A 23,758-nucleotide genomic window follows, 5' to 3' on the forward strand; every position below is an offset into this window, starting at 1 on the left:
GATCACTGGACGTCCCAGGAGGTCTTCCTCCTTGGGATTCACGCCCTCCTCTCCTTCTTTGGGTTCGGCCATGGTGCTTATGTCAATGGCCTTGCACTCTCCTTTTGGATTCTCTTCTGTATTACTTGGGAGAGTACTAGGAGGGATTTCAGTGATCCTTTTACTCAGCTGGCCCACTTGTGCTTCCAAATTTCTAATGGAAGACCTTGTTTCATTCATGAAACTCACAGTGGCCTTAGATAGATCAGAGACTAAATTTGCTAGATTAGAAGTATTTTGTTCAGAGTTCTCTGTCTGTTGCTGAGTGGATGATGGAAAAGGCTTGCTATTGCTAAACCTGTTTCTTCCACCATTATTAAAGCCTTGTTGAGGCTTTTGATCCTTCCATGAGAAATTTGGATGATTTCTCCATGATGAGTTATAGGTGTTTCCATAAGGTTCACCTAAGTAATTTACCTCTGCTATTGCAGGGTTCTCAGGATCATAAGCTTCTTCTGCATAAGAAGCCTCTTGAGTACTGTTGGATGCAGCTTGCATTCCATGCAGACTCTGAGAAATCATATTGACTTGCTGAGTCAATATTTTGTTCTGAGCCAATATGGCATTCAGAGTATCAACTTCAAGAACTCCCTTCTTCATAGGCGTCCCATTACTCACAGGATTCCTTTCAGAAGTGTACATGAACTGGTTATTAGCAACCATGTCAATGAGTCCTTGAGCTTCTGCAGGCGTTTTCTTTAGGTGAATGGATCCACCTGCAGAAGTATCCAATGACATCTTTGATAGCTCAGATAAACCATCATAGAATATATCCAGGATGGTCCGTTCTGAAAGCATGTCAGAAGGACACTTTTTGGTCAACTGCTTGTATCTTTCCCAAGCTTCATAGAGGGATTCACCTTCTTTCTGTCTGAAGGTTTGAACATCAGCTCTAAGCTTGCTCAGCTTTTGAGGAGGAAAGTACTTGGCTAAGAAAGCCGTGACCAGCTTATCCCAAGAGTTCAGGCTGTCTTTGGGTTGAGAATCCAACCATAGTCTAGCTCTGTCTCTTACAGCAAAAGGGAAAAGCATGAGCCTGTAGACTTCTGGATCTACTCCATTAGTCTTAACAGTATCACATATCTGCAAGAATTCAGTTAAGAACTGAAAAGGATCTTCAGATGGAAGTCCATGAAACTTGCAGTTTTGCTGCATCAGAGAAACTAATTGAGGTTTCAGCTCAAAGTTGTTTGCTCCAATGGCAGGAATGGAGATGCTTCTTCCATGTAAATTGGAATTAGGTGCAGTGAAGTCACCGAGCATCTTCCTTACATTATTATTATTTTCGGCTGCCATCTCCTCTTCCTGTTCGAAAATTTCTGAAAGGTTTTCTCTGGATTGTTGTAATTTAGCTTCTCTTAATTTTCTCTTCAGAGTCCTTTCAGGTTCTGGATCTGCTTCCACAAGAATGTTCTTATCCTTGCTCCTGCTCATATGACAAAGAAGAAAGCACAGAATAATAATAATAATAATAGAGATCCTTTATACCACAGTATAGGGATCCCTGTGTGGGTAGAAGAAGAGGGGGAGACAAAGAATGTAATATAATGGAGAAAACACAACTGTGAGGATGGCAGAGATGTGAGATGAGATGTTAGGATATGAATGAATAAGTAGAATAAGATGGGGGAGGGATAATTTTCGAAAATTATTTTGAAAAAGTGTTAGTGATTTTCGAAAAATGGTTTTTGAAAATTGTTAGTATTTTTTTCGAAAAATTTTTAAAATTAAAAATAAAAAAATAAGAATAATTAGTTAATTAAAAAGAAATTTTTGAAAAAGAGGGAAGATATTTTCGAAAATTAGAGAGAGAGAGTTAGTTAGGTAGTTTTGAAAAAGTTAAGGAACAAATAAAAAGTTAGTTAGTTAGTTGAAACAAATTTTGAAAAGATAAGAAGTTAGAAGGTTAGGAAAGATATTTTGAAAAGATATTTTTGAAAAAGATAAGATAAGAAGATATTTTTGAAAAGATATGTTAGGAATTAGTTTTTGAAAAAGATTTGATTTTTAAAATCTCAATTAATGACTTGATTCACAAGAAATCACAAGATATGATTCTAGAACTTAAAGTTTGAATCTTTCTTAACAAGTAAGTAACAAACTTGAAATTTTTGAATCAAAACATTAATTGATTATGTTATTTTCGAAAATTTGATATAGAAATAAGAAAAAGATTTTTGAAAAATATTTTTGGAATTTTCGAAGATAACTAAGAATTTTGAAAAAGATTTGATTTTTGAAAAAGATTTTGAAAAAGATAAGATTTTCAAATTGAAAATTTGATTTGACTCATGAGAAACAACTTGATTTTAAAAATTTTTGAAAAAGTCAACTCAATTTTCGAATTTGATGAGAGAAAAAGGGAAAGATATTTTTTTTTTTATTTTTGAAATTTTTATGAAAAACATGAAAATTATGCAATGCATGAAATTTTTAGATCAAAACAATGAATGCATGCAAGAATGCTATGAATGTCAAGATGACCACCAAGAACACTATGAATGTCAAGATGAACATCATAGACACAATTTTGAAAAATTTTAATGCAAAAAAAACATGCAAGACACCAAACTTAGAATTCTTTAATGCTTAGACACTAAGAATTCAAGAATGCATATGATAAACATGAAAAGACACAAAACAAAAAATCATCAAGATCAAACAAGAAGACTTACCAAGAACAACTTGAAGATCATGAAGAACCTATGAATGCATGATATTTTCGAAAAAATGCAAGATGCATATGCAATTGACACCAAACTTATAACATGACTCAAGACTCAAACAAGAAACACAAAAATATTTTTGATTTTTTTGATTTTCTAATTTTTTTTGAATTTTTCGAAAATTAATAGAAAAAGGAAAATAAGGATTCCAAAATTTTTAATATGAATTCCAGGAATCTTGCATTCTTAGTCTAAAGCTTCAGTCCAGGAATTAGACATGGCTCACTAGCCAGCCAAGCTTTCAATGAAAGCTCCGGTCCAAAACTCTAGACATGGCCAATGGCCAGCCAAGCTTCAGCATGTAACACCAAAGTATATTGCTCTTGATAACAAATTGCTGCTCATTACTTATCAAATATGTAACTTGCCTCTGATGGTTTGGAAGCCTCAGTCCAAGAGAATTTAGACATGGCTTTACAGCCAGCCAGGCTTCACATGCTTCATGAAACACTAGAATTCATTCTTAAAAATCTTGAATAAAATTTTTTGAAAACATTTTTATTTTTTTCGAAAACAGATGAGAAAGTTTTGAAAGATTTTTGAAAAATTTTTGAAAACAAAACAAAAAAGAAAATTACCTAATCTGAGCAACAGGATGAACCGTCAGTTGTCCAAACTCAAACAATCCCCGGCAACGGCGCCAAAAACTTGGTGTTGTTGCCGGGATTGGGATCTCAGACGATTCTTGGCGCCAAACAGGAACAATTAAGTCCCCGGCAACGGCGCCAAAAACTTGGTGCACGAAATTGTGATGTCCAGGCTCGAACAATCCCTGGCAACGTGAGCAACTTGGTACGCGTAATCGTGATTACACTTTAATGATGTAAAATCCATGGCTCTTTCTTTCCCTGGCAATGGCGCCAAGAGCATGGTGCCAATACCATGGTTCACAACTTCGATACAACTAACCAGCAAGTGCACTGGGTCGTCCAAGTAATACCTTACGTGAGTAAGGGTCGAATCCCACGGAGATTGTTGGTATGAAGCAAGCTATGGTCACCTTGCAAATCTCAGTCAGGCAGATATAAAGTGATAATGGTGTTTTCGAATATTATATAATAAAATAGGGATAGAGATACTTATGTAAATCATTGGTAGGAATTTCAGATAAGCAAATGGAGATGCTTTTCGTTCCTCTGAACCTCTGCTTTCCTGCTATCTTCATCCAATCAGTCTTACTCCTTTCCATGGCTGGCTTTATGTGATACATCACCACTGTCAATGGCTACTTTCGGTCATCTCTCGGGAAAATGATCCAATGCCCTGTCACGGCACGGCTAATCGTCTGGAGGCATCACCCTTGCCAATGGCTTCATCTTATCCTCTCAGTGAATAATATGCTCACGCACCCTGTCACGGCACGGCTATTCATCTGTCGGTTCTCGATCATGCTGGAATAGGATTTACTATCCTTTTGCGTCTGTCACTAACGCCCTGCAATCGCGAGTTAGGAGCTCGTCACAGTCATTCATTCATCGAATCCTACTCGGAATACCACAGACAAGGTTTAGACTTTCCGGATTCTCTTGAATGCCGCCATCATTCTAGCTTACGCCACGAAGATTCTGGTTAGGAGATCTAAGAGATATTCATTCTAGCTTATTTCATGTAGAACAGAAGTGTTTGTCAGGCACGCGTTCATAAAGGAGAAGGATGATGAGCGTCACACATAATCATCACCTTCATCACGTTCTTGGGTGCGAATGGATATCTTAGAAGTGAAATAAGATGAATTGAATAGAAAACAGTAGTACTTTACATTAATCTTTGAGGAACAGCAGAGCTCCACACCTTAATCTATGGAGTGTAGAAACTCTACCGTATGAAAATACATAAGTGAAGGTCCAGGCATGGCCGAGATGGCCAGCCCCCTAAAATGTGATCAATAGTCTCTTAAGATGAACAATGGATTAAAACTGAGACCAAAGATGTCTAATACAATAGTAAGAGGTCCTATTTATAATAAACTAGTCACTAGGGTTTACATGAGTAGGTAATTGATGCATAAATCCACTTCCTGAGCCCACTTGGTGTGTGCTTGGGCTGGGCTTGAGTGTTGCACGTGTAGAGGTCCTTCTTGGAGTTGAATGCCAGTTTTTGTGCCAGTTTGGGCGTTCAACTCTGGTTTTGGCTCCTTTTCTGGCGCTGGACGCCAGGTTTGGGTAGAAGGCTGGCGTTGAATACCAGTTTACGTCATCTATTTTTGGCTAAAGTATGGACTATTATATATTGCTGGAAAGCTCTGGATGTCTACTTTCCAAAGTAATTGGAAGTGCGCCATTTCGAGTTCTGTAGCTCCAGAAAATCCACTTTGAGTGCAGGGAGGTCAGAATCCAACAGCATCAGCAGTCCTTCTTCAACCTCTGAATCTGATTTTTGCTCAAGTCCCTCAATTTCAGCCAGAAAATACCTGAAATCACAGAAAAACACACAAACTCATAGTAAAGTCCAGAAATGTGAATTTAACATAAAAACTAATGAAAACATCCCTAAAAGTAACTAGATCCTACTAAAAACATACTAAAAACAATGTCAAAAAGCGTATAAATTATCCGCTCATCAACTGTCACTGTCGCTGTCACTGTTGAACCAGAGGAGGAAGAGAGACATGCACGGCGTTCAGAGAGAGAGGAGGAGCTGCCGCCGTCGATCATGCTCCTCGCGCCGTCGCGAAAGTCACCACGCGTCGCTGCCGTTGGAGCTGAGAGGAGCTGCCGTCGTTGAGGTTTTTGTCGTCGCCATCATCGTGGTTGGAGGCATAGAGGTTCGCAAAGAGAGAGAAGATGCGCGAGAAGAGAGAGAGCTCACGCTGCCATTCATCGTCGCCATCGAGCTCGCCGTCGAAGGCTGCCATCGCCGCTGTCTGGGTCGCGGTGGTCAAAGCCGCCGCCGTTGGAGTTCGCCGGAGTTGTTCAGGGGTAGCTATTGCTTCTTTTGGTTCTATTCTAGTTGTGCCGCCATGCCTGGTCGCTGAAAAATAGCATTGATGTCGTCGGATGTCGCTACAGGAGCCGTTGCTACTCCATTCTCAGTTCTTTTTTGTGTAATAAGTTGTTTTGCTCTGAAAACTCTTTTAGTCGCTGTTCTGTTATGTGTTTTTGAGATTTTTGCGGCATTATTGCCATAGGGTTGAGTTCTGGTTATTGCATGTCGCGATTAAAGTTGCTGCTGTTGTTGCAAAAGTAGTATGGAGCGGCTGTCGCTGTTGCGGGCCAAGAGAAAAATAGTCTTTATGTATTTTGTGGCTTACGAGTTTTGACTATTCGAGGTAGGGGGATTTTTCTTAAACCCATTTTATTTCCAAAAATTATTATAAATTGATATTGATATGAAAAATATATTTTTGTGATTATGTGAATCTTATGGATTACTTTGAGCTATTCGGATAAATAGATAATCGCATAACTTTTAAATAAAGATTGAGGTTAAGGAATTAATGAGTAAGAGATTGGATGGATTCAAGAATGAAATAAGTTAAATTAGAGATAAGGATTCATAAGACGAGCAATGATCACTGTTGTTAAACGAATTTTTATTATATATGTATATCCTTCTATAACAATTCTAAAACTTTTCTGGCGAAACTGTGTTGTTAGGTTTTCACCTCCTTACAGACTTCTCTTTATATGACGGATGAGGTAGCTTATGAAGTTTTCTTCTGCGAATCTGGTTGTATATATAGTTACAGTTTTCCCCTCACCTTTATTCTTATATTTTTGTAAGAGGGATATGAGTCGTGATTGTAATAATATATACGTATATAATATTTGTAGTTATTTGTATAAGAAGTCTTGTATATGTGTGTGTGTGTAAGTGCTGTGGTTTGTATCTATGTATGTTTGTAAAAGGAAAAAGTATTTTCGATTTTTCAAAGAAAACAACGATATAGTTTCGAGTTAAAGACTCCTGTTTTATTACTAAATATATGGATGTTGTCGTAATATTCTCGCTATCAGAGTGGCACAACCAGAAGTGTGACATTCTGGTAGTAAGAGTGTTACATATTATGACCTCTAGGTTGTTTTTTTTTTTTTTACTAAAATTCAATTTTATTCTATTTATGGGTTTATAAAAGGTCAATTCTAACTTTACTCATTCTCAAGTATTCGACTCTAACAGCAGCCTGTAGGTCATAAAAAAAAATATAATATTCAATAATTTGATGAGATTTTAGGGTTGTAATTTGGTATTTATATATTACTAAATAGATTTGATTTTTATATAAACAAAAGTGTTAAATTTTTAATTGAAGATTTGGCTTAATGGATAAATGTTTTTATATGAATAAAACGTTCTTGATTTGACACTGACTTCTCTTCTGCTTTATTGGTGTCTGTTTAAATTTACTTTAAAATTCAAAATTAATAGAGTAGTGAAAAAAATTTTTCAACACAAACAAATTAAAAAAAAGAAAAAATACCATAGATAAAAAAATATTTTTTTTTATTTTTCATTTTTTTATTTTCAAAAAAAGAGATTATTTTTTGTTTTTTAGTAAGATACTAAAATCGTTTAAAATATGTTTTGAAATATGGGTTCATTTTGGATGTGTTCATAATTTATTTTGTATATAATTATATTATTTTAGATGTTTTATAGATATTTGATGTAGTATCTTAAATGTGTTCAATACACATCTAAAATCATAAATAATAAATATAATGCTCTTAAAACACATCCAGAACTCATTCTTTGTTCACACAAATCTTGTACAAAAATGTATAGAAACACAAATACATCTACAATTAAATAAACAATATAAACACATTTAAAATTAAGTATTGGCACATCTAAACTACATTAATATTACAAATTTCAAATCATGTAGAATAGTGCAAAAAAAAAAAATTATCAACACAAATATATAAAAAAATACCACAAATACATCAAACATTATGCATAGATTAAAAGGATAGAATCTTTTATTAAATAAAAAAAAAGAAGGAATAGGAGACTAATTCTAATAACCTAGAGAATATAAAAGAGATAACAAATCTCAAATCAAATAGAGTAGTGCATCAAAATATTATCAACACAAACGCATCCAAATAAAATACCAGAGACACATTTAACATTATGCACAAATTAAAAAGATAGAATATAATCTTTTACAATATTAGAAAAAAGCACGTTGCTAAGACGGCGAGCCATAGTGAAGAGACGCAGAAGAGGTGGAAAAGAAGAAGAGCGCGTTGCTAAGACGCAGCGCTGATAAAGCTGACAGAGGGGGCGCGACGATAGAGGAGGAGTGCGGTGACGAAAAAGGAGTGTGAGGTGCTGCAAGTCTAAATTTTACGGGGGTAAAAGGTTTTATTGGGGCAAAACCTATTTTGGGATATTTAGGGGTTCGTTTTGGAATGTGTTAGTGGTTAAATCTAAAAGATTAAAACATTTAAAATAACTACTATATTTATTGAAATACAGTAGTTATTTAAAAAAAAAAACTATATTAAAATATTAAGATTTAACAAGTGATCCCATAAATCGGTTTTTTAATTATTGAGTTTTACCATATAAAATTAAATAATAATAAAAATTATAATTTTAAAAAATTTAAAAAATTTAAATTTTAAAATAATTAGTAAATTATTTAGTGAGATTTAAAATATTAAATTTTTAAATATATAATCAACAATAATTTGATAAAATTATTTAAATAAAAAAATTTATTATAAAACATTACAATTTAAAAATGTAAAATTTTAAAATACAAATGAAAAAATAATTTTATAATAATTTAATTATTTTTATTATTTTATGTAAAGAAAATTTTGTTTATTAAGATCGAAAAAATAATATTAAAATTAGTACTATCAAAAAATATTTAAAATTTAATATTATGAAGAAAAAATAAAAAAAATTTATCTAAGAACTAAGTTGATTAATTTTTAAAATTTTAGGGATGAAAATGACTTACATCTGGATTTTTAGGTACTATTTTGATTATAAATAACTTTTTTTACATGTCAATTGACACGTGGCATGCTAGGTGTCACACTTGAGTCGTCAACTAATCATCTTGTGACACATGGTATTAACATACCATATCATCATGCCACGTGGTACTTAACGTGATACGTCATCATCTAACCAACGGAAAGACCAATTTGACTTACGTTTTATCTTTTAAGGACTAATATGACTAAAAAAAATATTTGAGGACTAATTTAAAAAATAAATGATCTTTCAAAAATGAATTTAACTATTAATCCATAATAATAATAATTATAATAATAAAAAATAAAAAACTAATAATATAAACATAACACTAATAAACATAATATAAGACCCCGGGGCCACGGTCCAGCACACCCCTGTCTCTCCGCCGGCGCAAGTGCTCAACCTTGGTTAAGTGGTACTTACGAGTTACGACTTACGAGTTTAGAAATGATTATTATATAATAAAGCGTCCAAAAATTACACTCAAGTTAGTAGAAGATCGAACACAAGTGTTATTTTATGTAATAATAATATTTTGAGTGTCCTGATTTTCATTTTTAAATATTTGTAATAATAATACTGCTAGTACTATGTTTGAAGACCAACCAAAAAATTAACAATGATTAATAAATTCTGCCGGATTATTATAGACATATTTTTCGCAATCGGAAACCACTGTTCAACATTTGCTGTTTAGAATTTTAGACTTTAACTACGTATAACTATATATCCAGGTCCATGCATAAGAATCACGTTAATAATGAAATTATTATTTAATATTTTATAACATTGTCTCGTACTATCTCTATTTTAAAATATATATTTTTTTAAATTTACTAAAAATTAATATATCTAGACAATGTTAAATAGTACTTTTTTTAGATTTATTAAAAGATTAACGTATCTAGATAATTTATTTTACTTGTTTAATAAGTATAAATTAATTTTTTAATAAATTTAAAAATAAAAGACACTTATTTTAAAATAGAGAGAATAATTAATAATAATAATAATTAAAGAATGAATATTATTATTATTCTTATTTTGATAATTTTTTTTATAAATTTATACAAATATACAATTGTTAGTAAAAAAATAATTGAATTCGAAGGAGAAGTGATGAGCGGATAATTTATATGTTTTTTGGCATTGTTTTTAGGTAGTTTTTAGTATGATTTAGTTAGTTTTTACTATGTTTTTATTAGTTTTTATGCAAAATTCACATTTCTGGACTTTACTATGAGTTTGTGTGTTTTTCTGTGATTTCAGATATTTTCTGGCTGAAATTGAGGGACCTGAGCAAAAATCTGATTCAGAGGCTGAAAAAGGACTGCAGATGCTGTTGGATTCTGACCTCCCTGCACTCGAAATGGATTTTATGGAGCTACAGAAACCCAATTGGCGCGCTCTTAATTGCGTTGGAAAGTAGACATCCAGGGCTTTCCAGAAATATATAATAGTCCATACTTTGCTCAAGTTTTGATGACGCAAACTGGCGTTCAAACGCCAACTTCTTGCCCTATTCTGAAGTTAAACGCCAGAAACAGGTTACAAACTAGAGCTAAACGCCACAAACAGGCTGCAACCTGGCGTTTAACTCCAACAGAAGCCTCTACACGTGTAAAGCTCAATGTTCAGCCCAAGTACACACCAAGTGGGCCCCGGAAGTGGATTTCTGCACTATCTATCTTAGTTTACTCATTTTCTATAAACCTAGGTCACTAGTTTAGTATAAAAACTACTTTTAGAGACTTACTATGTACCTCATGAAATTTTTACACTTTACATTGTATTTTTGACGGCATGAGTTTCTAAATCCCATGGTTGGGGGTGAGGAGCTCTGCTGTGTTTCGATGAATTAATGCAATTACTACTGTTTTTCATTCAATCACGCTTGTTTCTATTCTAAGATATTCACTCGCACTTCACCCTGATGAATATGATGATCCGTGACACTCATCATCATTCTCACCTAGGAACGCGTGCCTGACAACCACCTCCGTTCTATCTGCACTAGCTTGAGTGTGCATCTCTTAGCCCCCTGGTTCATGATCAGAGTCTTCGTGGTATAGGCTAGAATTATTGGCGGCCATTCCTGAGATCCGGAAAGTCTAAACCTTGTCTGTGGTATTCCGAGTAGGATCTGGGAAGGGATGACTGTGATGAGCTTCAAACTCGCGAGTGTTGGGCGTAGTGACAGACGCAAAAGAATCAACGGATTCTATTCCAACATGAGTGAGAACCGACAGATGATTAGTCGTGCGGTGACAGCGCATTTGGACCATTTTCACTGAGAGGATGGATGGTAGCCATTGACAACGGTGATCCACTAACATACAGCTTGCCATGGAAGGAGACCTGCGTGCGTGAAGAAGAAGACAGTAGGAAAGCAGAGATTCAGAAGACAGAGCATCTCCAAAACCTCAATCTATTCTCCATTACTGCATAACAAGTATTATTTATTTTATGTTAATTACTTTTCATAAACCCAACCATTTTTATTATTAATTTCCTGACTAAGAATTACAAAATAACCATAGCTTGCTTCAAGCCGACAATCTCCGTGGGATCGACCCTTACTCACGTAAGGTATTACTTGGACGACCCAGTGCACTTGCTGGTTAGTGGTACGAGTTGTGAAAAGTGTGATTTACAATTCGTGCACCAAGTTTTTGGCGCCGTTGCCGGGGATTGTTTGAGTTTAGACAACTGACGGTTTATTTTGTTGCTTAGATTAGGAAAAATTTATCTTTTTAGTTCAGAGTCACTAAAATTGTGTTTTCTATTATTGTTTTTGGTTGAAACTTTTTTTAAATCCTTATTTTCTTTTTCAATTTTTTTTCGAAAATTTTTATAAACTAATAATTGAGTTTTTCTGTTTGAGTTTAGTTTCATATTTTAAGTTTGGTGTCAATTGCATGATTTTATTTTTCTTTTAATTTTTTTCAAATTATTAGTGCTCAGAATATAAAAAATTTTTAAGTTTGGTGTCCTTTGTGTTTCTGTTTTCTAAAATTTTTTTTTCAAAAGTTGTTCTTAGCGTTCATCGTGATATTCAAAGTTTTCCTGTTTGTTTCCCTTGTTTTGATCTAAAAATTTAAGTTTGGTGTCATTCTTACTGTTTTTCTCTTTCTTCATTAAATTCAAAATATATTTTCTCTTTATTTTAATTAATTTTTGAATTTTCCTTTAAAAATTCAGATTTTTATTTTAAAACTTTCTATTCTATCTTATCTTAGTTTTGAAATTTCAAAATTCAAAATCTTTTTCAAAAATCATATCCAAAGTTTTTCAAATCTTCTTAATTAAGTAATTATTTTCGTTTTCAAATTTATTTCTCTCTTAGTTTTCAAAATTTATATTTTAATTTCTAATTATTTTATTTTATCTTATTATTTTTATTTATTCTTAATAATTCGGTTTGTTTCTACTTAAATAAAATAAAAACAAAAATATATTTTATTTACAATTCATATCAATTCCATTTTATCCATCATAGACCTAAATGGAAATGAACAGTCCAGAAGGACTCTGGGGTCATATGCTAACCCCATTACTGCTGCATATGGGAGTAGCATCTGTATACCTCCCATCAAAGCAAGCAGTTTTGAGCTAAATTCTCAGCTCATTGTCATGGTGCAGCAAAATTGCCAGTATTCCGGTCTTCCACAGGAAGAACCTACTGAGTTTCTGGCACAGTTCTTGCAAATTGCTGACACAGTGCGTGACAAGGAGGTAGATCAGGATGTATACAGGCTGTTATTGTTTCTGTTTGCTGTAAAAGATCAAGCTAAGAGGTGGTTAAATAACCAACCCACAGTAAGCATAAGAACATGGAAACCGTTATCAGACAAATTCCTGAATCAATATTTCCCTCCAAAAAGGATGACACAGCTAAAGCTGGACATCCAAGGCTTTAAACAAGAGGATGATGAATCCTTTTATAATGCCTGGGAGAGGTACAAAGGGATGCTAAGGAAATGTCCCTCTGAAATGTTTTCAGAGTGGGTGCAGTTAGACATCTTCTACAACGGACTTACAGAAAAAGCTCAGGTATCTCTAGACCACTCAGCTGGTGGATCTATACACATGAGAAAGACTATTGAAGAGGCTCAAGAGCTTATCGATATAGTTGCTAGAAACTAGCATCTGTACATAAGTAATGAGTCCTCCATGAAAGAAGAAGCTAAGGCAGTATCAACTGACTTTAGTCCTCAGGAACAAGTTGCTGAACTAAATCAGCAACTATCTTCTATAACAAGGCAGTTGGCAGAATTTAAGGAGATGCTACAAGAAACCAAAAATGCTAACAAGGATATGGAATCACAATTGAATCAGACAAAACAGCAGTTATCAAAACAGATAACAGAAGAGTGCCAAGCAGTTCAATTAAGAAGTGGAAAAATGTTAAATACCTCAACTCAAAGTAGCAGAAAGCCAAAAAAAGAACAGCTGACAGAGAATGAGCAACCTGCTACCCAAAATCCCTCTGAGGATAGTAAAAGCCCAGAGAGGAACAAGTCTGGCGTTCAAACGCCAGAAAAGGGTGAAAAACTGGCGTTAAACGCCCAATCCATGTCCAGTTCTGGCGTTCAAATGCCAGTGAGGGATTAGACACCTGCAAGTGCTGATAATAACTCCCTCAAGAAGGTTTCTCAACCTGCCTTTGTAGAAAATAAACCTGCAGAAACTAAGGTTGAAGAATATAAAGCCAAAATACCTTATCCTCAGAAACTCCGCCAAGTGGAACAGGATAAATAATTTGCCCGCTTTGCAGACTATCTCAGGACTCTTAAAATAAAAATTCCGTTTGCAGAGGCACTTGAGCAAATACCCTCTTATGCTAAGTTCATGAAAGAGATCTTAAGTCATAAGAAGGATTGGAGAGAAACAGAAAAAGTTTTTCTCACTGAAGAATGCAGTGCAGTCATTCTAACAAGCTTACCAGAAAAGCTTAAGGATCCCGAAAGCTTTATGATATGATGAGATATTTTGGAGGAAAAATAAATCTCTCCCAAAACATACAAATCCAACCGGCAAGTGTACCGGGTCGTATCAAGTAATAAAAACTCACGGGAGTGAGGTCGATCCCACAGGGATTGAAGGATTGAGCAATTTTAGTTTAGTGGTTGATTTAGTCAAGCGAATCAAGATTTGGTTGATGGGTTTGTGACTTGCAGAAATAAATTGCATTGAAGTAAAGAGAACACGAAATAAATGGCTGAAACTTAAAGAACAAGAAATTAAATGACAGAAACTTAGAGTGCAAGAAATGTAAATTGCGGAATCTTAAAGTGCAAGGAATGTAAATTACTGGAAATGTAAAGGGGATTGGGATGTGGATTTGCAGAAATTAAACAAGGAAAAGTTAAATTGCATCAAACGGAAGAGTAAAAGGGAATTGGGGTTGAACCGGATATGAAGCAGAAAAGTAAATGAACATAAAAAGCAGTAAATAGAGAATTGAAATGGGAATTTAGATCTCAGGACCCAGAGACTAGAAAACCAAGTCTAGATCTCAATGCCTTCCTAGATCCAACAAGAACAATTGCTAGGGAGTTGTAAATTGCAAAGAGAATAGATGAAGAGCAATGAACCGGAAATGAAATTCAATTAACAGTAAAGAAACAGAGAGATCCAAGATTGAGATTGAAATAGAATTTCTTCAATTCTCCAATCCAAGATCCAAGACAAAAGTAAAATGAAATTGAAAGCAATGAAAACAAGAAATTAAAGTTCACTCAAGTTCAAAAACTCTCCGAAAACTATTATGAAAATTCTAAAAGGAAAGCTCCTGAATAACTTGAATTCTATCCTATTTATACACTTTCAAAAATGATCTTCAAGCCTTGAGTTGGGCCTTTGCTCTTGGTGGAATTGGGTTGAAAGAGGCCTTGGTTGATTGCTCTTGAAGTTTGAAGAAGAACCAAAGTGAACCAATTGAACCGGGTTTGAGGTTAGCCAAAGTTGGACCTAAAGTTTGAGCCAAAGTTAGGGGTCTAACTTTGGCTCTAACTTTTCATATCAGTTGGCACATTCTTCTGGTTTGGACGTTGGTGCCAACGTTAGGGGTCTAACTTTGACCCTAACGTTGGCAATGCCTTGGTGCTAGTGGCGCCAACGTTAGCCTCCAAGTTAGGGGGCTAACGTTGGCGCAAACGTTGGTGCCCAGGGGAGATCTTCTCAAGTTCCAACGTTATCCTCCAAGTTAGGGGGCTAACGTTGGGGCTAACGTTGGCCCTTCTCCCTTTGTAATTCATGTGCCAACGTTAGCCTCCAAGTTAGGGGGCTAACGTTGGCGCAAACGTGGGATGGCCAGGGAGGAAATTTCAAGTTCCAACGTTAGCCTCCAAGTTAGGGGGCTAACGTTGGGGCTAACGTTGGCCCTTCTCCCTTTGTAATTCATGTGCCAACGTTAGCCTCCAAGTTAGGGGGCTAACGTTGGCGCAAACGTGGGATGGCCAGGGAGGAAATTTCAAGTTCCAACGTTAGCCTCCAAGTTAGGGGGCTAACGTTGGGGCTAACTTCTTGCTTCCTGGTTCAATTTCACTTATTCCTTTGTCCTCTCTTCACTCCTAGCTATTCCTCTTTGCTTCAACCTTTCTCCAAGCTTTCTTCACCTATCATTAATCAACCAAACTCATCAAAGCTATGCTCAAAATCATGAGATATTCATTCTTTCATAATATGCAACAAATATAGCATAAAACCTCATGAAATGGCATAAATTCATATATGGTTGGTTCAATCAAGGGAAACATGAAAATCTACTCAATTAGCTTGCTTGTAGCTCAAGAAAGTGCATAATTCTAATGAAAACAAAAGAAAAAGACTAGTTAAAATAGGCTAGGATGACTTGTCATCACAACACCAAACTTAAAGCTTGCTTGTCCCCAAGCAAGAAATGAATTATTGAGAAGAAAGAATGAAATGGAAGAGGAAGTTCATGCTAGCAGAGTATTATTGATAGTTCATGGGGTTTTGTGTGGATATGCAAATACTCACTTCTTATTGACTTCTAGGCCTAGAAAGTCTCCTTCAAGCTTTAAGTGACATACTGCTATGACCTCTCATTATTCCTTTATCCTTGGTTATTACTTTGTTCATAAGCTTTATTTGAGTGTCATGTGTAGCAAGTTCATTTTCTTTTCTTTATACTTGACACATTATTCACCATAGACACTTGGCTCACATTCCTTCTTAAAACATTGATGCCCAGCACCTCTTTGGGTTACTAAATGCCTTGTAGTTAGGTTGCTCTTGATAGTGGACTTTCAGCTGATGATCCCGGATTAGTTAACCCAAGTCACCAAGTGTTGAGGCACTCCTAAGAGCTTACTAATCCAAGCAGATCCTAGTACAAAGACATCACAGGCATATATTTTAAGGTTCAAGCTATTGGTGTCCAGCTTTGTTTCTTTTTGTTTTTCTTTTGTTTTGCCACTTTTTGGCTATCTTTGTTCTTTCCTTCTTTTTGTTTTTCTTTCTAACCAAGGAATTTAATTCAATTGAGATTCATAGACAGTAGGCCACTATTTACTTAGAAGGAGATATCCTAGCTCTTTATTCACTAAAAGTGAGCTATTGTACAATCACACATATACCACCACTTACTTTTATTTCACTTCTAACTAACAGAGACTATCTTGCTTCACATTCAAACTGTTCTTTTATTGAATTAAAAGATGCAGGGGATAACACATGCTTCTTGTTAAGTGAAAATGAACACACAAGCAAACACAAAAACTAGCCTACTTATTTTGAAAGAAACAAACATAATGCAAAGACTTTTAATTAAAGAGGACTACTTAGAAATGCAAAGACAACTTGGAACAGATAGAATGCATGCTTTTTTCTTTGAACAAGGAGCAAGTCCACCTTTCATTTGTCATGCCTCTTCTTTCTCCTTTCATACACTTGGCTGCTAGTGTTCCCACCATCCTTGTTTGGTTCCTGTTGATCTTGCCAAAAGCCAGCATTATTCATAGCCTCCTCCACTCTATCTTCAAGTCTCATAGCCCTGTTCACTTCTACCTCACTTCTCATTTTGAAGAATTCATCAAAAGTTGGGAACGCCGGATCCATGTTGTGCAAATGTTCTCCAATATAGTTCAGTTTGATTTGGCTATTGACATTGTAATCGGCTTGCACTTCATACCTTGCATCTTGGAGTGTTGTGAACTCCTTGAAAGCCTTCAAACTTTCAGCTTGCATTTGTTCCAACTTCCCAAAAGATTCATGAGATTGAAAGGCATGTTCTTCTTGCATCACAAGAAATCTTGACTCGAATTCATTTTGTTTGTTTATTATTCTTAGCTCTCTTTCTTCTTGTGCTTGTTGGTTTTGCATGTACAGAGAATGGTATTCCTCTTGCCTCTCTTGGATTCTCGTGTACTGTTGAGACAATCTCCCTATTGCTTCTTGCATTTGAGTCATATCCATATTGCCATGTGGGAAAAAGTGTGGCTGCTCCTCCTCCTCTTGTGGCTCTTCTTCTATGTGTGGCTCATCTTCTTCCATTGGTTCTTCTACTTCCCTTCCTCCATGTGGCCTTCGGCCTTGGTGTGCTTCAAGGGGCATCATCATTCGTTCAATGGTTATGGGCATGCCTTGGCTTAACCACATTGGATTCTCCTCTTCCAATAGAACTTTAGCCTTTGCACACAACCTCCAAATGGTGCTCGGATAGTACAACCAAGATCCGGCCGAATTCTTTTCAGCTATCTTTTGAATGTCTCTTGCAAGGATTTCATGAACTCTTATCTCTCCACCCACCATGATACAATGCAGCATTAAGGCTCTCTCCCTGTTAACTTCTGAGGTGTTCACTATCCCCAGAATTGACCTTTTCATCAACTCATACCATCCTTTTGCTTCCGGAGTGAGGTTACATCTCTTCAGGAACTTGTATCTGTTTTTGTTATCTCCTTCCCATTCTGAGTTCTCAAAACAAATATCTCTCGTAATCTCCTCATAATCTTGATCTTCAGTCAATCTCTGTTGGTATCCCGGTTCATCAAAGCGGACTGATTTTAGTTTCAAGACTTTTTTGATTGCATCCGGGCTAAAGTCTACTTCCACCCCACGCACATAGCTCTTGTACGTTGGGGGTTCACGCATGTCAATCCTTGGGACATTTGCATAGAACTCTCTTATGATATTGGTATTAATTCGGGTGGCTGGTGATATAAGTTCCTCCCATCTCCTCTTCCGGATTTTGTTCTTCATTTCTTGACATCCATCATCCGGCAACATGAATGGAATTTCAGGATAGATTTTTTTCTCGTTCATCCATTGAATTTGCAATTGATGAGACCAAGACTTGAACCTCCATTGGTCATATTCATGTGTTTCTTCCTCCACTATTGGATCTTTTCCTTTTCGTCGTTTGGTTCTTGAGGAGGATGCCATGATCACTTGGTTGGTTGAGAGGGAATGTGAAGAATGTTGGAGAGTTTGATGTGTGTTTGGAGGAAAAAGAGATTAGGACCGAACTTGTTATGGCAAGAAATTATGAAGAGAAGTTTAAGTGGTTGGAGTTTAAAGTAGAAGAAAGGTTGCACAAGGCTTGTTATGTTGAGGAGTGATTCGGTTATGTGCATGGCTTGAAGGTGGTATGCTTTTAAATGAGCAATGAAGGGCTAGGATGCAACTAGACACTATGGAGATCAAAGGTATGCATGTAAGGATGAATGAAGACAAAATTTGCTCCTTCCCTTGCCTTTGCCGTGATCATTCTCAAGGAGTGGCAGATTTCTTCCTTGAAGCATGTGATAGGATTTTGTCCTTATGCTATGCTTTCCTTTGTCTTGCCTTTTTCATTGAATATTCTTTGACCTCCTAGTCATCACAACAAGACAACATACATTAGTCTTATCCAACCGTAGCAATATTGTTCTTTTTAGTAAAAATATGTGAACCATCAATTCTTATCTCATGTGAACCGTGACACTTCCTTTGGAGGACACCAAACTTGATGTTTGGTAATGTATAAAGAAAATGAGTTTCTTCCTGCAATTAGTGAAGTTCAAATGTTAAATGTTCATAAGAATTGTTTTCATCATACTTTCTTTTTCTCTTTTTTTTTTCATGAAGGATTAATTGTATCCTTGAATCGGTGCATCAAGGTTTGATGAACACCAAATTTGTTTCTTGTCAAAGGGTACATCACAATTAATGCCTTCATTACCAAATGAGAATTTTTCTATTTACAAGGTTTTGGAAAATAACAAATGTATGATTATTGATGCATGAGTTTCAAATTTTCATGAAGCTATGTGGACACCAAACTTAGTGTTCGGCCATATGCTCTATCAAAACATTTTAAGCATGTGAAACAAAATCCTTTGTAATATTGGTTAAGTGTGCTTGAAGATACACCAAACGTAGCATATGTTTCAAAATAGTGCATGCAATAAATGGACATGTTCATGAAAAGAGAAAAGAATTCATGCATCAAGTGATCATAATTTATTGAATGTAAAATGACATGAATCTTAAAGCATGGGTTGCCTCCCATGGAGCGCTCTTTTATTGTCACTAGCTTGACATTGAGGCTTTCTTTTATGGTGGTTGGTGCTTGTAGGGCCTCAATTTGTCTCCCCTGACCATGATCCTCTTCTTTGTTCTCTGGTGTTCAATTTCAGCATGCTCTAATGATAATATGTTGCTGACAGTGTAGTAATCCTCGGTTTGTTGATTTGCCCCCAGCTGTTGATATATCAGTTGCACTTTGTCACCTTTAGAAAGCCCCTCTGTTGGAATCTTTCTATTCTTCCAGCCCCTTTTTGCTTTGTTTCTGCGCTTCATCTTTCCTTTTGTTGATCTTTCTTTTCTGGCTGTAGGCTTTCCTTGAGGACCTCTCTTCTCAGTGGCCAGTACTCTAAAATCCTCTTGGGCTTTTTCATCAGTCTGCACAATCCTTAGCATTGGGATGTTGCTGTGACTTTCCTGGTCATTTTTCATATAGTCTTTCTTTTCCTTGCTAATTTGTGCCTCTGGTAAAACCTTCAGAGTAACACTCTGGTCATGCATCCTGAGAGTTAATTCCCCTTCCTCTACGTCTATGATAGCTCTAGCAGTGGCCAAGAATGGCCTTCCCAGTATAATAGAGTCACCATCATCATTGTTTGATTCTAGAACCACAAAATCAGCAGGGTATATAAAACTGTCCACCTTGACCAAAAGATTTTCAATTATACCCCTGGGGTATACCATTGACTTGTCCACCAGCTCCAAAGACATTTGTACTGGTTTGACCTCCTCTATATGCAGCTTTTTCACCAAGGAGGATGATATTAAGTTAATACTTGCTCCGAGATCACACATTGCTTTAGTGATTGTCAATTTCCCAATGGTGCAAGGCAACAGGAAGCTTCCTGGGTCCTCAAGCTTGGGAGGAAGCCCCTTTTGAATCAAGGCCCTGCATTCCTCAGCAATCATTATGGTTTCTTTCTCATCCCAGCTTCTTTTCTTGTTGATGAGATCCTTCAGAAACTTGGAATATAGAGACATTTGTTCAAGTGCTTCAGCCAAGGGAATATTGATTTCCAGCTTCTTAAAAGTCTCAAGGAATTTGTGAAAATGCTGGTCTTTAACCTCTTTGTTGAACCTCTGAGGGTAAGGCAGTGGAGGTGTGATGCTTTTTCCTATTTGCTGCTGCCCCTGAGCTACTTCCTTTGAGCTATGTGGCTTGTTGTCCTTCTCTTTGAGTTTCTCAGTGCCTTTATTTGGCATCACAACTTGCTCCTTATCCTCTTCTGTCTTTGTTTGATTCTCATCCTCTGTTGGGTTTTTGACGTTCTCTGCTTGCTTCGTTGTAGAGTCAGTGTTGCTTATCAATGTTCTCCCACTCCTCAATTGTACTGCCTTGCATTCCTCCTTGGGATTTGGGATTGTGTCACTGGGCAGTGAGTTTGAAGGTCTCTCAATAGATACTTGCTTGGAGAGTTGCCCCATCTGTCTCTCTAGGCTCTTCATAGAGGCTTCCTGATTCTTGGCTACCATTTCTTGGTGTTTCAACATTTTGTCTATCATGGCCTCCAAGTGAGTGATTCTTTGGGCTTCAGGTGATATTTGAGGTGGGTTATGAGATGTGGGTGGTGGATGGTAGGCATTTTGGTTGGTGGGTTGGTTATTAGATTGGTATTGGTTGATGTTGGGGTAGTTGTTTTGAGGTTTTCTGTAGGGGTTTTGGTTAGTCTGCTGCTGGTTGTGATTTTGGTTGCTTCTTGGGTTGTGTTGGTTTGAGTTCCTCTGCCATGGTTGTTGGTTTTGGGTATGGTTATCTCCCCATCTGAGGTTTGGGTGGTTTTTCCAGGATGGATTGTATGTATCACCATACACTTCATTTGGTCCTTGGTTGTGCATATACTGTACTTGCTCTTGTTGTTGTTCTTCTTGAGTTTCTTCACTCTGTCCCCATGTGGTTGATGGTTGGCCAGTGTTGACTGCTGCAACTTGGAGACTATCAATCCTCTTGGCCATTTGCTCAAATTGTTGCTGAATTTGCTGCTGCATCATCTTGTTTTGAGCTAGGATTGAATCTACTCCTTCTAGCTCCATTACTCCTCTCCTTTGTGATGGTTGGCGGCCTCTTTGATGAGCAAAGAAATATTGGTTGTTGGACACCATATCGATGAGTTCTTGAGCCTCTTCTGCAGTTTTCATGAGTTGCAAGGAACCTCCAGCTGAATGATCCAAAGCTTCCTGGGATTTCAGTGTTAAGCCTTCATAGAAGTTTTGAAGCTTCTCCCACTCATTAAACATGGTAGGGGGACATTTCCTTATCAGAGCCTTGTACCTCTCCCATGCCTCATAGATAGGTTCGGCCTCCATTTGTGTAAATGTTTGAACCTCAGCCTTTAACCTTATAATCCTCTGAGGTGGATAAAATTTTGCAAGGAACTTAGTTACCAAATCATCCCAGTTGTTGATGCTGTCTCTTGGAAAGGATTCCAACCATTGAGTGGCCTTATCCCTGAGAGAAAATGGGAATAGCATCAGCTTGTAGCTGTCAGGGGGCACTCCATTAGTCTTGACAGTGTTGCATATCCTCAAGAAAGTGGATAAATGTTGGTGTGGGTCCTCAAGTGGTCCTCCACCAAAAGAGCAGTTGTTCTGAACCAGAGTGATGAGTTGTGGCTTGAGTTCAAAATTGTTAGCATTGACATTTGGAGCCAAGATGCTACTTCCACAATGTCTAGGATTTGCAAAGGTATAGGAAGCCAGAACTCTCCTCTGGGGTGGGTTGCCATTGTTGTTGTCTTCTCCACCTGGTGGATTGGTCAAATGTTCCTCCATCTCTTGGAATTCTTCGTCTGATTCTTCTTCTCCAACAATATTTTTCCCTCTTTCAGCTCTTCTTAACCTCCTGAGAGTTCTTTCGTCTTGTTCATGAAAATTGGGTATGGTTCGTCTTGTACCTGACATACAAGCAGAACATAAGAGCACAGAAACCAGTGACACTTCAATCTACTGCTAGAATGAAGTTTTAGTTAGCTTAAGCAAAAATTCAAACAGTTAGTGGGTTAGTCAAAATTAGAGAAAAATAAAGAAAAAAGTGCTTGATCTAGATCACCACCTTGCTTAATCATTGTCAATCTAATCAATCCCCGGCAACGGCGCCAAAAACTTGATGAGATATTTTGGAGGAAAAATAAATCTCTCCCAAAACATACAAATCCAACCGGCAAGTGTACCGGGTCGTATCAAGTAATAAAAACTCACGGGAGTGAGGTCGATCCCACAGGGATTGAAGGATTGAGCAATTTTAGTTTAGTGGTTGATTTAGTCAAGCGAATCAAGATTTGGTTGATGGGTTTGTGACTTGCAGAAATAAATTGCATTGAAGTAAAGAGAACACGAAATAAATGGACATGTTCATGAAAAGAGAAAAGAATTCATGCATCAAGTGATCATAATTTATTGAATGTAAAATGACATGAATCTTAAAGCATGGGTTGCCTCCCATGGAGCGCTCTTTTATTGTCACTAGCTTGACATTGAGGCTTTCTTTTATGGTGGTTGGTGCTTGTAGGGCCTCAATTTGTCTCCCCTGACCATGATCCTCTTCTTTGTTCTCTGGTGTTCAATTTCAGCATGCTCTAATGATAATATGTTGCTGACAGTGTAGTAATCCTCGGTTTGTTGATTTGCCCCCAGCTGTTGATATATCAGTTGCACTTTGTCACCTTTAGAAAGCCCCTCTGTTGGAATCTTTCTATTCTTCCAGCCCCTTTTTGCTTTGTTTCTGCGCTTCATCTTTCCTTTTGTTGATCTTTCTTTTCTGGCTGTAGGCTTTCCTTGAGGACCTCTCTTCTCAGTGGCCAGTACTCTAAAATCCTCTTGGGCTTTTTCATCAGTCTGCACAATCCTTAGCATTGGGATGTTGCTGTGACTTTCCTGGTCATTTTTCATATAGTCTTTCTTTTCCTTGCTAATTTGTGCCTCTGGTAAAACCTTCAGAGTACTCTGGTCATGCATCCTGAGAGTTAATTCCCCTTCCTCTACGTCTATGATAGCTCTAGCAGTGGCCAAGAATGGCCTTCCCAGTATAATAGAGTCACCATCATCATTGTTTGATTCTAGAACCACAAAATCAGCAGGGTATATAAAACTGTCCACCTTGACCAAAAGATTTTCAATTATACCCCTGGGGTATACCATTGACTTGTCCACCAGCTCCAGAGACATTTGTACTGGTTTGACCTCCTCTATATGCAGCTTTTTCACCAAGGAGGATGATATTAAGTTAATACTTGCTCCGAGATCACACATTGCTTTAGTGATTGTCAATTTCCCAATGGTGCAAGGCAACAGGAAGCTTCCTGGGTCCTCAAGCTTGGGAGGAAGCCCCTTTTGAATCAAGGCCCTGCATTCCTCAGCAATCATTATGGTTTCTTTCTCATCCCAGCTTCTTTTCTTGTTGATGAGATCCTTCAGAAACTTGGAATATAGAGACATTTGTTCAAGTGCTTCAGCCAAGGGAATATTGATTTCCAGCTTCTTAAAAGTCTCAAGGAATTTGTGAAAATGCTGGTCTTTAACCTCTT

General features: G+C 36.7%; 1 non-coding gene across 1 annotated transcript; it reads left to right on the forward strand.

The window, feature by feature from the left end:
* Positions 1-831: 831 nt before the first annotated feature.
* Positions 832-939, forward strand: LOC148572374 (small nucleolar RNA R71). The gene has a single exon (XR_015907786.1). It is a non-coding gene; the product is annotated as a small nucleolar RNA R71 (small nucleolar RNA).
* The last annotated feature ends 22,819 nt before the right edge of the window (positions 940-23,758 follow it).

The sequence above is a fragment of the Arachis ipaensis genome, chromosome B3, assembly GCF_059453495.1.
Source record: "Arachis ipaensis isolate K30076 ecotype BB chromosome B3, ASM5945349v1, whole genome shotgun sequence".
Taxonomy (NCBI): domain Eukaryota; kingdom Viridiplantae; phylum Streptophyta; class Magnoliopsida; order Fabales; family Fabaceae; genus Arachis; species Arachis ipaensis.